The sequence below is a fragment of the Anticarsia gemmatalis genome, chromosome 16 (genome assembly GCF_050436995.1).
Source record: "Anticarsia gemmatalis isolate Benzon Research Colony breed Stoneville strain chromosome 16, ilAntGemm2 primary, whole genome shotgun sequence".
In the NCBI taxonomy this organism is placed as follows: Eukaryota; Metazoa; Arthropoda; class Insecta; order Lepidoptera; family Erebidae; genus Anticarsia; species Anticarsia gemmatalis.
The window spans coordinates 547,975-562,202 of record NC_134760.1 but is presented as its reverse complement, the minus strand read 5'-3'; the positions used below and the strand labels follow the sequence as shown (position 1 = coordinate 562,202).

Here is a 14,228-nt window from a genome sequence, read left to right as displayed (position 1 = left end):
TGACCCTACACTCGTAAGTAGCAACATACCTACAACTCGAATCTCGCCACTACCCACATTAAGGAACCCCACACATTCACATATATTCACGGTATCTCCTCACGGGTACAAGCAGGGGGCATCACACACATTAGTCAACCGCTGACGGGACCCGCCCCGAGATACGCTTTGTTTGCATGTCATTTAGGCTTTTTATCCGAAAATGTGAGAGTTTCTTTGAATTGGTTTTTTGTGTGAGTTTCATGGTTAAGTCAAAATGGAAAACTGCTTTAAAATACTTTATATTTCATACACCCTACTAACTTCATTACTGACTAAATTGTTAAATTGTAAGGTCGGTATATATGTTTGTAACATTTTCCAGTATTACCTAGACATTAATAAGGTCGAAAAAGTAAAGTAAATATTATTAAATAAATATTTCATTTTGATTTACTATAAAGACTCTGCATAAATAATCTCCATTGCCTTCTTCAACAAAAAAAAACAGTGAAAATGTAGTTGTAAGATAGAGTAAAAATCAGCAAAAATTGGAAGTATCATTCAAGCCAAATACAAACCACGAAGTACACCATAAACCCGAAAATTACCGACCAGAGCCGATCACTTCCGAAGTCAATAAAAACTCAGGAACTCCCAATAAAATTTTATCGTAACGTTTCCTGACTTTTCCCGCATTTTGGTGTAAATCTTTGGGAAATTAGCGGGACTATGGTGCGGGTCCATGGTGTTGTATGGCGTGGAGAGATAATGGCTTCATGTAGCTATAAACAAGGGTCGGAAGATAGCAAGGTGATATTGCTTGATTGAGAGCCGGACAACGGAGAAAAAGAAATCTGTGGCGTCGCTTGCTTGATAAAATAAATTATGTAGGTTATACATGAGAATATTTTACTACTATAGTATTAATAATATTTTATAGATAAAAATATAGAAAATAAATTAAAGAAAGAGTCACCCAATTTTGGCCAATACCACTGCAAGTTTTTCATGATTTATCACGAACTAAAATTAATTTAACATAAATAAAAAATACTTCAGTATTAGTTTACTTTAAGTAAAGAACCATCGTAACTCGTCGGAAGTCTATAAAGAATGGGCTTAGGAATGCAACTTTGGACTTTTAAAGCCAAAGGTTTAGTTTATCACCATGCCCAATTTTATCCAAATTAATTTTACTGTTAATACGATAAAGGATGTAAAATAAACATCTCCATTTTCATAACTATAATGTTACAATCAGACTGTCCTTAATAAAACCTATACAATGATTATGAAAATTAATTAAAAACATCACTTCACTCACTTCAAGCACACCTTGTTAAGTGCTCGTCAATAATTTTAATTATTCAGCAAATAATTATAATTGTATTCCAATCATCAAGCGTTATAATTAAGGCGTTAATATAATTATTAACCCGACCCTTGCCATTACAGGCGCTCCAAATGAACGGAATGAAACGGGTCAAATTATTATTATGGAAATTTTTGACGAACAGATTATTTCTGTACGAGATTTTTTTGTATGGCTATTTCCTGGTTACCATGCAGATGGCATACCGAAAACTTAAATATTTTTATGTTTGGAAGGTCAAGAAAGCGTATAGATTATATTGATAACTAATGAATAATATAATCACTCCATAGTTACTTTTTTGCATTTAGTTAATTACCTATTCCGTCACTACTCGGTTTTCTTTTGAGCACAACAAAGTTTGCATACCTAAAATCTTAGTGTTCAATCTGTAAGTAACATTTTAGTTTATCAACTATTGAACCTAAAAATACCACTAAACCAGACGAACACGTACAAAATATTTGCTGAAAACGAAGCAAAAATACTGGAATATCCAGACAACATAAATAGGCTTAAATCAAAACTACCTTCAAGGCTCTTTACAGTTTTCAACATCTCAAAAAACCAATGAGATGTACAAAGGAACTCTTGATATTTTTAAGGAGATAAAAATGCTGATGTAGCTGCTATTATAAAACTGTTTGATTACCATTCGATTACTATTCGGTAACAAATTGATTACTATTCAAGAACCACTTGATTACTATTCGATAAAGATTCGATTACTATTCGATTGTTACACGACAGTTACTCATACACGTTCAATTTGTATATAACATTTGTAGTTTACCAAATCAGACGTCTACAAAATATTTGCTGCAAAACGAAGCAAAAATACAGGAATACCCTGACATCGTATAATACATAGGCTTAAATCAGAACTACCGTCGAAGCTCTTTACAGTTTCCAACATCTCAAAGGACCAATGAGGTGAACGAAAAAAATCTTGATATTTTAAGGAGATAAAAATGCTGACTATTCGGTGACAACTCGATTAGTATTCGATAACGATTCGATTACTATTCAATTACGATTCGAATGCTATACGACAGTTACTTATTTATTATTTGACTGACAAGTTTAAAATTACTATTAACTTTCAATTTGTATATAACATTTTTAATTCACCAAATCAGACGTCTACAAAATATTTGCTGCAAAACGAAGAAAAAATACAGGAATACCCTGACATCGTATAATAGGCTTAAATCAGAACTACCGTCAAAGCTCTTTACAGTTTCCAACGTTTCAAAGCACCGATGAGATGAACAATGGAACTAAAGATATTTTTAAGGAGATAAAATGTTCGATTACTATTCGATAGCGATTCGATTACTTTTCGATAACCACTCGATTACTATTATATTGCTACACGATAGTTACTAATTTACTGTTGGGCTATCAAGTTTAAAATTATTTTTAACGTTCAATTTGTACATACAATTTTAAGTTTACCAAATCAGACAAAAACGTCTGCAAAATATTTGCTGAAGATGAAGCAAAAATACTACCCTGACATCGTATAATAGGCTTAAATCAGAACTACCGTCAAAGCTCTTTACAGTTTCCAACGTTTCAAAGCACCGATGAGATGAACAACGGAACTCTTAATATTTTTAGAGAGATATGTCTCAGTTACTATTCGGTAACAGACAGACATGTCTCAGTTACTATTCGGTAACAACTCGATTACTATTCGATAACGATTTGATTACTATTCGATAACCATTCGATTACTATTTGGCTGTCAAGTGTAAAATTTATTTTGAAGTTCAATTTGTGTATGTATAACGTCTTTACCAAATCAGACGTCTACAAAATATTTGCTGCAAAACGAAGCAAAAATACAGGAATACCCTGACATCGTATAATAGGCTTAAATCAGAACTACCGTCAAAGCTCTTTACAGTTTCCAACGTTTCAAAGCACCGATGAGATGCTAAGGAACTCTAAGACCCTTCGGTAACGGACAGTCTCGATAAATTGGCAGGGGTAGAATTACTATAGGTATGTGCTCCCCCTTTTTCTTTTGCAAAACTTGGGAGGTGATTTGAAGAGGGTGTTGATAGAGCAGAATCGGAATGGATGATTGGCTAATTTTTGTAGTTGAGATATTGTTGTGGGTCGATTTTTATGAAAAAATAAAAAAAAAAGTGTTTCTGGTTTTTTTTTACACAGATAAGACTAACTGGGGACAAATATAATTGTCTTTTTTGTTCTCTGTTTTGATAGAATAAAATGGAATAAAATGTATGATTTGTAAAAATGAGAAGCTTATTTTCGATATTTTGTACAAAACAAAGTACCTATATTGTCGATTATGTTGAAAGATTTTCTTAGGAAATGAAATACCACAAATGTACGTTTTTGACAAAATCTATTTCTACCTAAACCGATAATTTTTGTAGTTAAAAAATACGCTTACTTGTCTCATTAAAAGTAATTTGATTTACGATACCTTATTAAAATCACATAAGAATTCTTCAACACTAAAAACCGACATCAAAATTCTATTGCATCTAAAATTCAGTTGTTCCACCAATAAAAGCAGGTTTATTTTAAAAATCACATTTCCGCGCACTCCACGCGGTTGAGAACCTGGTGAATTCACTCGCGACAGTCGCGACAGTCGCGGCTCGCACGACTCCACGTGAAATGTCACCGGTTTTATTTGTACTGTTGTATGGAAAAGTGAAGGTAGGTTTTGAGGCTCCTTTTGGAATTTTTCAAAATTGAATATGCAAAAAGAAAAACTACAAAGTGTAATAACGGTTCAATGACTTAAGTATCTTACAGATGGCATATAACTAAATTTTGAGTGTATTGTAATGAGAAACGAAACTCCTATTTATTAAAGCTTTTAAACTCTCGCGATTTGTACGCATAATATTATACTTACTGCAAAAGGTCTTAAACGCGTCAATCGAATTTAAAATCCGTTGAATTATAACTCCTACTATTACATCTTTTCTTGACTGCGAACAATGATCAGAAATCTATTGATTGATAGACACGGAGACCGTTAAAAGCTATGTAATTTTTCTACTATGCTACTAAATTTCATTGTATGGAATTTGCTATGTATTTAAAAATCAGTCAGAATAGTTCACATATAAATACTCTGGTTTTATAGCCGAATTATTTGTAATAAATATGTACATTGTACTATCAATACGAAAAACTAATAAACAAACATCATAAATCTCAAACTACCCACAGTTGCAGCAGATAAGCAACAACATTTTATTTGTAATATTCGTGTTTTATCTGTTATTTATGTGTCGGTTAAGTTTTAGTTATAATTGCCCTTATCTGAAGGGCGCAGCTCCCCATGGGGGGCTTATAACTAGTTTACGATGTCTTATGAAGTTAGAGGGAGTGGTGGTTGGTTTGATTCTTGAGTCGAATATTTTTTTTTATGGCCTCAAAACAACCCTGCTATACTAAGCAATTATTATATTTACGATTAAGAATAAAATACGGTATTATAATGAAATTACAAACAGTTAAGTAAATTATCTTAATGATATTTATTTAAACCACTTAACTCGCCGCATCAATGTCTGCGGTTAGTTAACATCTAAATAATCAAATTTTAACTTACATTACAATTGCCATCTACATATTTTTAGTTATCTGAGCCCTGTCTACCTCTGTAGGAAGAAAGGCGATATTATGTATGTAAATATGTATATGAGTGTACGTTTCAATGTTTGTATATTTCGTGCTAATCATTCTTATCTAATAGTTGAAGTAAAGTGCCAGATACTGACAACGAGAAGCTTTTTAGGATTATAAACGTGGAATTCATGAAATAAAAAAAATACGTTTGGTTGAGATTTTTCATCTATCCAAGAAACGTAGTAAAGAACTAGGAAATAAAGATTTTCAAGAAAATTACGGGTTGAAAGAAAAACCCCATGTTCATCCCTTCCCCGTTATCACTTCTGTGGCCGCCAGTACATTCATGTTCGATAGTTCCAAGGGATTTATGTCGGCGCGTTGAAGTGCCCTTTTATGTGTCCATTCCGTATCGATGGTGTTATAAACTACCATCGATGTGGACTCTGCTTCAATGCAGAGATTGATGTACTTGTTCCATTGTGGGGTTGAAATTGGGGTTTTTTATGTTTATTCGCAGATTTTTGAAAATTGTTGATTATATTTTGGTTGAACTGTTATTATTGTAATCGCTGGTCGATAAATGTTAATTTGATTAAGAGCCAGTTTCATTGTCTATAAATAACTTTGATGATATCTAATTACTTAATAAAGTGATAAGTATCTGATAAGCTATTATATCAGCTTAGCCTTTCTTCCAAGCTATGTTGGAGTCGGCTTCCAGTCTCACCGGATGCGGCTGAATATCAGAGTTTTACATGGAGCGACTGCCTATCTGACCTCCACAACCCAGTTACCTGGGATAACACGATACCCTTCGGTAAGACTGGTTGTCAGACTTTCAAGCTTCTGACTACTGTTAACGACTGTCAAAGATCATCGAAAATGACAACCGGGACCCACAATTTAACGTGCCTTCCGAAATACGGAGGAACTCGATATGAATAAGATGGTCACCCATCCACAAATAATATAAGCTATTGGACAGAAATTGTTAAGTACTAAAAGCTTAGAGATTTTCTATTAGTTCTATGTATCCTATTCAGTGTCTTAGGATCACACAACCTCGGTGCTGTGGCAGTGTCAGTCAGTGTCGCTTGCAACTCATCTATAAAAAATACGTCAGGTCTAACATGATAGTCGAATAAGTAATCAGTGGGTAATAAAACATGACCAAAACATAAAAGTTATAGCAAGCTTTATTCAGAAAATTGGATGAAACTATAGAATTTAATAATCTTCAAAATAACACCATCTGTGCACTAAAACCATTCATTAATTCGCAAAACCTCATTAGTTCAATTCTGTTGACACAACTGACAATTGTACACTCCCCCTCGATCCAAAGGCGCAATACACTCGGAATCGAACCCCATACCCTCCCGTAATCTTCTTATAGGAAACCCATACATACAATTAAAGCTAACACTGGCTAAGCTTGGGACTGTGATTCTCAAACTTTTATAATCCTCTTTTCTCTGGTGTAGTGTGTTGTTTTTTCTTGTTAAATGGAAGTTTGTTTTTATTGGAGAACATTTTATTGTATGGTGTGTATTATACGATTTGCTATGCCTAAATGTTTAGCCAGATGTGTATCAAAATACTACTACGTTTTAGCATAGGCCTAGAACGAGCCTGATAACAAGCACGTAGTCATTCTCTGAGCTACTACTGAAGACACTGTGACAGATATAGCAAACAAATACCTAATTGGCAGTCAATGAAAAAACTTCAAAAACAAACTGGGAAAAACCTAATTAATATCAGTTCGAACAAATCATTTTACTCAGGTCATTATAATCTCCAGTGGACTTAATATGCCGTTATCGTTTTATAAAACTCTCCTGCGTAAAAACACACACTATCATACTCACACACATAACCCAAACTTTAAGAACCCCAGTCCATTGTCTCCGACACATCGCAACTGTTAAGGAGGTTTTTCAATAAAATATTAAGTCGTGCCCTCCGAGGGCCGGTCCGAGAGGATTAGCCGGCGTTTATCCCACGCCCAGCGGCGGCTTAGCCACGGCTTAATTTAAACAATTGTTTGTTTGCTCACAGATACTCTGTTCAGATTTTACTTGTCACTTTGTGAAGATATTTGATGTGTTCCTGTTGTTTCTTAGATGATTCGTAAAATGTCGTTGGATTATGCATTCTGACAGTATACAGCGTCTGTTGATAACTTATAAAGGGCTTTATTCATTTAAATAAAATGACAATTTATTATCCCAATAATACTATGATAAATTAATTTAATAATTTTACGGTTTTTTCAAGGTGCATTGGAGCCCAAGATAAGGATCTTAAAATCCCTATTTGTAAATTAGTTTATCCATGTACTCTCTCTTTCTCTCCATCTACTCACAACAAGTCATGTATTAAGTTGTTCATGCATCCTGTACAAATAATCTTGATATATAATATAATTTAAAACAAATAAGTAGATACGCATCACACAGAAGACACATTCTGGAATTATAAAGGCATAAAGCAACATTAAAGTTAAACAGTTAGGTCACACGTTCAGTAGCTCGATTCACAACTACTATCGACTACCGACAACCGACCTGTCATCGAGAAATTTTGTATGAAAATCTGATCAGCGCCTCTGACGGGTGTCGATAGTAATAGAGAATTGAGCTACAGGGTCTATTATCTAAACCTTCCCAATTATACCAAATCACCAATAGCCAATAAACAAGTGCTAACAAACAACAAAGGCATTATCTCTGCACCCCCATTGTCAACTCATCGTGCATTCAACACAGAACGCGAGTATAGTACGCTATCTTCCAAACGTCACCACAATACGCCGCGTTTTTCTGACGGTTCAAACGCGATTCACTTTTCTCCTTTTTGATATTTTATTTTGGATTAATGATTTTGTTTTTTTTGTTTAATGAGCGTCTGGTTTTGATTAGTTTGGTTTTGGGGTGCCATTAAAATGTTTTTTTTTAGTGAATTTGTGATTTTATGTCAGTGTTTGTGTCTTTAGTATAATAGGCAGTTTTTGATTACCATCTGATTGTTTGCTAGCATAAAGTAACTAATTTCAATCAGGAACATGAGATCACATTTTAAAATCAAAATCAAATCATTTATTCGTTCAGGTCAAATGTTGACACTTATGATAGTAGTAACAATTACTGAATCAAACAATGAAATGAATGAATTAGCTCGGAAGATACAGCCCTATGAGAAGAGCTAGCAAGAAACTTACAGCCACTTTTCTCAATCACCAATGATTTTTCATGTGACTGATAATTGTTTTTTTATGTATGTCATGCCCAGCATACTCATTAGGCAATTCAAACGCTATTTACTTTCCTCTTTTTTGTTCTTTTTTTCTTTTAATAAGTGCATCTGGTTTTAATGATTTTGCTTAATGAAAAGAGAAGTTGGCCTGTTTTTGATAAGTTTGGTTTTTATCTGTCTCAAAAATGATAAAGTCTTTTTTGTTTTTATTTTACAATAGCTTCTGTTTGTGTCACTGTTCTTCTGATTCATAAAGAAGGGGAATTTTCGTGACGATTTTTGTGTTGCTTGTTTTAATTATATTAGAAGCGAAGAAAATTGTCTTTTATTCAGCTATACTCACTGATATCCATATTTTATTTCTACTAATATAAATGACCTGTCTAAGAGTAACCACAAAAGATCAGAACAAACAATATCAAGGCATCTCATATATCTTTCCTTTCATCTTCATACAGTCTAGTTATCATAAGTCTACGATATATTACAATATCTTTAGAACTCTGTTTTACGACAAACTTAAGTTAGATGAAGCATAACGAAATTTATCGCCCGCTCATGATGCAAATACTACTCCAGTATACAATGGAATTCAAACTCAAACTTATACTACGTAAGGTCTAATTTCCATTGGTAAAAATACCCCTTCCAATTGAGTGTAAAGTGAATGAATGAATTGAACTGAGCATGAATGAATGATCCATCATAGAATTGAACGGTAAAGTCATTCTATAGTTCAGTGTCCGATTTTGAAAGTCATTGAAGTGTGTGGCTTTTATATCATTATGCAAGCAACCAAAGGCGAAGGCCACTTTTTTCTAATGTTGGTCCCATGCAATAGGGGACCTCTTTCTATATGCCGGGTACGTTACCAATTCGGGAATTAAACCTGAAGCCTCGTGTTTAATCGCATGCACTAAATCTTTGACAGAAAAAACAAGAAGAAAAAAAATCCCTTTATCAACCCGGGAACCGGGAAAAACGAAACAGACTGAAGAATTCTTCAGACTCTCTCTCTCTCTTCCATGCTATGAATCCCATATGGTAGTGGAGTCAGCCTTCCTGGTCTTTCTCCTCCACTTCGCTCTGTCCTGAACATCGTCTGCGGAAACCTCACACTCACTCATATCTTTCTGCACTACAGTTTCCCATCTAGTTTAGGGCCATTCTCCGGATCTACGACCGGGGAGGGAAAGTTGTAGTGCTTTGTTTTCTACGTAGTTTGCAGGCCTCTTTTTGACATTCTTCAGACTATGGTAATTAAAAATGAGTGAAAAATATTTCTCGGTCTCCGAGAACCAAACCCATAACTTCATGATACATATCCTTCACTCTAGATAAATGCAGTTTCAGTATGTGTATATAATTTTTGAAATACACGGGGTGTTAAAAAGCTCATGTATTATGTAACTGGTATGGGGGATGAAGGGGATGTTTTAATCTGCTTACAAAGAGTGCATGAGAATGAACTCGTTCATTTGCATTATTCACCTATGTACTGAATGGTTTTGTTGTAAAAATAAAAGTAGAGCAAGCATCGTCAATTCTGATAATACTCTTAAAGTCTAAATAAAAAACTTGTGGATGTTCAGATCAGTTTGTTTTAATTGAAGGGAAGGTTTATCAAAATCTTTATAAAAAATAAAATTTAATTTGAATATTTTATTGGATTAGCAACTATCTCCATGCTTAATTCTATTAAAATCGAGTTAGTGGCATATCAGTGGAAGGTTTTCGAACACAAAAACGCACAGACAAACAGACTGTTTAATTAATATATGCAAGTGAGTCTTTCAATGGATTTACTAAATATAGCTTGCTTATACAAGTTCTCTTCCCAAAATTAAGACAGACCTTAAAATCAAGAGCAATATATATACTCCAATCTCAAACAAGGTATTCAAAGCATCTGTCCCGGGCTGCAAAACTATCAATTAACAAAGTCAAGTAGAATACAATTAATCTGAGCCAACTAGACCGCAACACAAACAAACAAACGTACCCCGAGGTACACCGAAGATTGCCGAAGTAGCCCGAAGTAGCCCGAAGTACGTCTGGTGTTGACGTTGGCCATTTATTTAACTACTTACTGAGGCTCTTTTAAAGCTTTCCTAGCACTAAGAAAGCTAGTGCTACTACACTTGTAGAAGTAACAACAAATGGAGAAATAGTCGTTTTGTGGATCGAGTTATTGATGCTTGATGCTATGAAAGATATGCGGATGATTACAATAAAGTAAAAAATATTAATAAGTTACTAACAACGATTAGTGATCATCAAGTATACATACATACATACAAAAAATAACACCTTACCTAATAAAGAAGCCTTAAAGAAAGAAGAACTTGGTACGATCTATAAAATAAATCACGAATGGAGCAAACAAAATTTCTTTGCTTCATTCGCGTCCATACATCTTGCCTTATATACATACAATAAAATATATAATCAGATAACTTTCATCATAACCCAAAATAAAAATAAACATAAAAAGCTATCCAAAAAATCAGCAACAGAAAATGAACCACAAAGTAATTCACAAACATTGCACATTAAACAGTAAAATGTAGCGAAAACCAATATCTGAGTGCAAAAATAGTATATCCCGTGAAAATTTCTGTAAACATTAAAACTCCGGCATAAAATATAGGACCGCCATTTTATTTTTCGGCTGTAAAACGGTTTATGGCGAATCTTTATTACCTGCTTAATAATTTCATATATTATTTCGAATGGAGAGCTATTTCTGGCTAGGAAAGAGTACTGCATATTATGATATCTTGGGTTTGATAGAGAGGTCTTTTAGGTAGGGGATAATAATTTTAACAGAAGTCTCCTGAGTAGTACGCAGTTTGATATCAAGTCTGGAAAATGGCTACGGGACTTACCCAATATTTAATACATACTACGTAAACGGGGTAGGTCCGCAAAGACTAGAGAACGCGAATTGGTACGAACAAACCTTACAAACTATTTATTTTACCGACATTTTCATGGACTGACCTGACAAAAATGGGTAATTAATTTACTATAGAATTGTGAATTGAGTGCAGTCATACCATTCTTTTCTATTACACGATATAAAAAATATATCCAAAAAAAACCTCTCATTTTTAAAAAAAAATCCTTATATAAAAATTACACCAATATCTGTGATAACTACTTTGTTTTTAAATATTAATCCACAGAAATCCCGCGAACATTTTAGGTTTAATTATTTTTATGAGAAGACGCCAATTAAGTAATTACTAAGGATCTTTATTTATAACGGGGCTTTTTCCTCGGCTTGGCGCGTTTCCAGAAATCTGGTCTTGGCTTCAGTTCGCTTTTAGCTTAATCTCTCTATTTAGTTGGCCTTAGAATTGTTAATGGACATTTCTTTATTTACATCGCTTTTTTCTAGGATAAACTGGGTTAAATTACCCTTTTTCGATATTACTGCTTAAAGAAATATTTATTTTGTTTACTTGAAATGAAATTGTGATAGTATTTTGAAGTAATATTAGAATTAAACTTACATATGTTTTACTGTCGGCAGCAAACCACTTATGGCATTTCTTACCTCTGGGTTTCTGAGGTAGATTTAGCAGTAGTTTATCTTTTCAATAGCGTTTAAACTCATGTAAAAAAAATGCTCAATGTACTCAGAAACCGGGCATAATTTGTACGCAGTGCGGTCGATGGCAGAAATATGATGATACCATTACCGGGCACGTTAACCAAAGTCTAAAGACTAATAAAACAATATAAATACAAAAGTTTAAAGTACATTGCACGACTCGAGAATCTAACCTAGGACCTCATGATCAGCAGTCGGATACACTACCAACCGCGCTGCAAAGGCAGTCAGTACTAAATATGAAGAAATACTAACATTCCATCAAAGGTTAACACCGTCAACAGCTTGTAAAACGCGAGTTTATTTTCAAGATATAAGCCAGTCAGGTCACGGCAACCAAATCACTTTAGCGAGCGTTCTCGAACAACGTGTGGGTCTCCATACATTGACTCTGCTTTATACGAACATTCTTTTGAAAATTGTTTAGCTTTTCTGCATAGCTTTGAGTGTATTTGAATATTGTAAAGTGTATTGGAAAAGATCAACTTTAAAACAAGTGCATGGTTTGTAAACTACAATACCATATTACTTTTGATCAAATAGGTGATTTGGGTGGCAGCAACTGTTGATCATGAGATCTTGGGTTCAATTCCCGGGTCAAGGAAAGTGCATTTTTATTATTCAAAATTGCACAAAATTACAGATTATTCTATTTCGTTGTACATAACAGTTGATTTAAATAACGAAATATTAGTAGAGATGTGTGTTATTTACTTTTCCGCTTTATATGCCTGGTAGCTACCGTCTATTTAGCTTTTACCCAATTTAGATTAAGCCACACTGTGGCTTTATGCCAGATTTTTTAAACTACACAAAACAACAAACTTGCTTGGATCTTGTTAGAAATGAGTCCACTAGTACAATGGTTAAATTCATATTCATTACAGCAATGGATTAGAAAACTATTGTCTACCTTCTTTTTCACTTGAATAGCAATCATATCTTTTAAAAATTAGCTTTATACTATTCGCGTTTCTATTCCATACCTAATATTATACTTGTAGGTAGGATTTGCGAACATCCATTTTACCTTGGGTTTCTCGACGTTTCGGCGCCGGTTAATAGCATAATTGGCGCTGAAACGTCAACGTCAACGGGAAAGTTGATCATAGATAGTCCATGACCAACTTTCCCTGTATTATTGGGTAATACTATTAATATTATAAATGTGAAACATTGTGAGGATGGATGTATTCATATTTGTTACTCCTTCACGAAAAAACGGCTGAAAAGATTATAATGTTTGATACACAAATAGTTTATAACCTAGAAAACTGCTACTACAAAACAAATGATTTTATAGTCAAATATTACATGCAGTCAAAAAGTTGTAAAATTTTACTTGTAATTTCCTAATTTTAAGACCTTGTATTTCCATTACCATTACCAATTATTCAAAGCTTTAATTTAAACAGTAACAAGGTTCATACTAAACTTGGCAATACCGATAAAGAGGCGAGCGTGTCGGGGCGCGGTAAAATAGTAGATTTTATTGCCGGCTCGCTCGCTGACGGCTATTTGTCTGTTGCATCCACTGAGCTATGGACTGCGGGACAAGGTAATAGACTGAGAGATGGATTGATGGAGATAATAACTAGGGTTTTGTTTTGGTTGGAAATACCGTTTTTGTAAAGGTTGGTTAATTGGTTGTAAAAAGATTGTTTAGGGATTCTCATAAATCCTATAGTAGCTGCATGCCAGCGTTAGATTTAGTTAAGTAATGCTTTGTTTTAAACTGTTTAAAGTTTTCATGATAATAATGACTTAGAAAACTAAACAAGACACCTAATGCTCTCGAGTAACTTAGTTGGAATACAACTGTTTGTCTTTTAACTCCACAAAAATATTGAAGTTCAATGTATTATTTTCACGTTCACTTTAATTGAAAAACAAGATAGGTAACTTACAAAAAATAAACTAATCATCAATAATAGCAGCATTAATGAAGCAGCACAAATGACTATAATAGCAATAACAATAGTACCACCAAAAACAAAAAACAGAAAAACCATTAGTCCATAACTCGTGTACTTTTCAATGAGCGTAACACACAGCGCTATTTTCCTATGAATTGCGCCAATAACCATCCAATGCTAAATGTACCCTGAATATTTACAGGGCCATTCGGAGTTCCGTATTTTTCGAAATCACAGCCTCCACTATTGGTGCTTTTGATTGATCTAAAAATATTTAGTTAAATCACTGGATGCTGTGTTTAACTTTATCTCGTTTTGTAAACATTTCCATGTACAAATTGCTTGCAGTTATTCGGTTTTGAAAAGGAATAGCTTTGAATGATTGAGATAAGTTATGAGTTTGATAGAATTGTTAAATAGATACGTAATATAACACCTTTTTCACATAGGGATA

At 33.9% G+C, this 14,228-nt stretch overlaps 1 protein-coding gene across 1 annotated transcript in view; it reads left to right on the top strand.

Moving 5' to 3' along the window:
- The window catches only part of LOC142979135 (uncharacterized), a 425,130-nt gene that overhangs the window by 132,106 nt on the left and 278,796 nt on the right, over positions 1–14,228 (top strand). The window lies entirely within an intron of this gene.